Genomic DNA, 2,500 nt, shown 5'->3' on the forward strand with positions numbered 1-2,500 from the left:
ATGATGTTGCTACTGGGATGAATTATGTATTTCCACATTAATGTTTAGGTATAAATGATTCAGAACGAACCTTATTCTTGATGACGAATGTAGAAAAAGTATGAGTGATAATCTTCACAATACGAGAGATGTATTTGACCTGTCGCATATATCTTCGTTAAAAGTATATGAAATATTTCTGACGAAGATATATTCGAAAACGGTAAACTACATTTCCTGTATTGTGAAATTCATTCTCATTCATACCTTTTCTGCAGTAAATGATCCAGGACGCAGATTTAGATAAATTAATACGTAAAACCACGTTGTGGCTTTGTGACAAGTATCGCTTTTTTAGCACATAAAACTTAGAATGTTTGCAAATGTTTAACAGTAGTCTATAATGATGGTAGTGTGTAATAATAATGGTGATAACAATAATAATGGCAATTACAATAGCAAGGATACTACTACTAATTGTAATGATAAAAGGAGCAATAATTATGATAATAATAATAATGATAAAGGTAATAATCATGATACTAATAATTTGTCTCTCTTTCTCCCTCTCTTTCCCTCCCTCCCTCCCTCTCTCTCTCCCCCTCTCCCCCTCTCAACCTCTCCCTCTCTCCCTCTCTCCCTCTCTCCCTCAAATAATAACAAATCAAGTAAAGTCAACCTCTCCCTCTCACCCTCTCTCTCCCTCTCTCCCTCAAATAATAACAAATCAAGTAAAGTCAACCTCTCCCTCTCACCCTCTCTCTCCCTCTCTCCCTCAAATAATAACAAATCAAGTAAAGTCAACCTCTCCCTCTCACCCTCTCTCTCCCTCTCTCCCTCAAATAATAACAAATCAAGTAAAGTCAACCTCTCCCTCTCACCCTCTCTCTCCCTCTCTCCCTCAAATAATAACAAATCAAGTAAAGACCGATTTTTCTTTGTTCAACAGGGAGTTGCGAGGACCACACCCCACAGTGCAGATTCTGGGCGTACGCGGGAAGGTGTCAGTGGGATAATACCATGAAACTAAATTGCCCTGTTTCTTGTAACTCTTGCATAGGTGAGTAGAGTGTCCTTAATAGTCTACTGTTTTTTGTTTCTCTCTTTTTCTCTCGTTCTTTCTATCTTTCTATAGGAGGCTATAGCTGTTATAGGTTAGTAGAGTAGTTTCCTTAATCGTCTATTATTTTTTCTTCTTTCTTTTCTTTTTATTTTCTTATTATTTTTTTTTTTCTTTTTTGCTACAATGAAAGAGACTACAATGTTATAGGTTAGTAGAGTTTCCTTAATAGTCTATTGTTTTTTGTTTCTTTCTTCCTTTCTTTCTTTCTTTCTATCCTTTTTTGCTAAAATGAGGGAACTACAATGATATAGGTTAGCAGAGTTTCCTTAATCGTCTCTCTCTCTCTCTCTCTCTCTCTCTCTCTCTCTCTCTCTCTCTCTCTCTCTCTCTCTCTCTCTCTCTCTCTCTCTTTTTAGTTCGTATTTTTGCATTTGGTTATAAGGGAGACTGTAACTGCTATATATATGAAGGAAATGTATTTATATGATTATGTACTGACCGATGCAACTAACCGGTCAATAGTGAATATATGAATATGATGAAGTGAGACGGTAAGTACTGTGTCAGACTTTTAAAATTTTTCTGTAGTTCGAGGTCTGTTGCTTTCCATATATTTTTTTTAGACTGTTGTAGTATAACAGAAATCATTTTTTGTCAGTGGACCACAACACTACAATTCGTTTCTCTCATTATCAGTAGGAAAAACAAATACTAAACCTTCCCTTCACTCTTTTTTTTTACTTCTCTCCCTCCCTTCCTCCTCTCTCTCTTACCCTCCTTCCCTCCTTCTCTTCCCTCCTTCTCATTCTCTCTCTCTCCCTCTCCCTCTCCCCTTCCTCCCTCTCTCTCTCCTTTCACTCTTGCCTACCTTCTCCCCCCTCTTACCCTTCCCTCCTTCCTCATTCTCTCTCTCTCTCTCCCTCTCTCCCTCTCCCCTTCCTCCATCTCTCCCCCCTCTCTCTCTTACCCTCCTTCCTCTCTCTCTGTCTCTCTCTATCTCTCCCTCTCTCTCTCATTCTCTCTCTCTCTCTCTCTCCCTCTCTCTCCCTCTCTCCCTTCCTCCCTCTCTCTCTCCCCCTCTCTCCTTTCCCTCCTCTCTCTCTCTCTCTCTCTCTCTCTCTCTCTCTCTCTCTCTCTCTCTCTCTCTCTCTCTCTCTCTCTCTCTCTCTCTCCCTCCCTCTCCCTCCCTCCCTCCCTCTCTCTCTTTCATCCCCTCCCTCTCTCTCTCTCTCTCTCTCTCTCTCTCTCTCTCTCTCTCTCTCTCTCTCTCTCTCTCTCTCTCTCTCTCTCTCTCTCTCTCTCTCTCTCTCTCTCTCTCCCCTCTCTCTCTCTTTCTCATCCTCTCTCTCTCTCTCTCTCTCCCCAGATCCGACATGCTTTGACAGGGACCGCCGCTGCGCCACGTGGGCAAAGGAAGGATACTGCGAGAGGAATCCTACCCAGTTTTTACGTCTCTGT

General features: G+C 41.2%; 1 long non-coding RNA gene across 1 annotated transcript in view; it reads left to right on the plus strand.

Annotated features, from left to right (window-relative positions):
* Positions 1–2,500, plus strand: part of LOC113824683 (uncharacterized) — a 3,300-nt gene that overhangs the window by 654 nt on the left and 146 nt on the right. Inside the window, exons 2-3 of the long non-coding RNA XR_003477537.2 lie at positions 929–1,039; positions 2,409–2,500. The exon at positions 2,409–2,500 is cut by the window's right edge and continues 146 nt beyond it. This is a non-coding gene — a long non-coding RNA (uncharacterized lncRNA). The remainder of the gene's footprint in view (positions 1–928; positions 1,040–2,408) is intronic.

Source organism: Penaeus vannamei, chromosome 10 (assembly GCF_042767895.1).
Source record: "Penaeus vannamei isolate JL-2024 chromosome 10, ASM4276789v1, whole genome shotgun sequence".
NCBI lineage: Eukaryota > Metazoa > Arthropoda > Malacostraca > Decapoda > Penaeidae > Penaeus > Penaeus vannamei.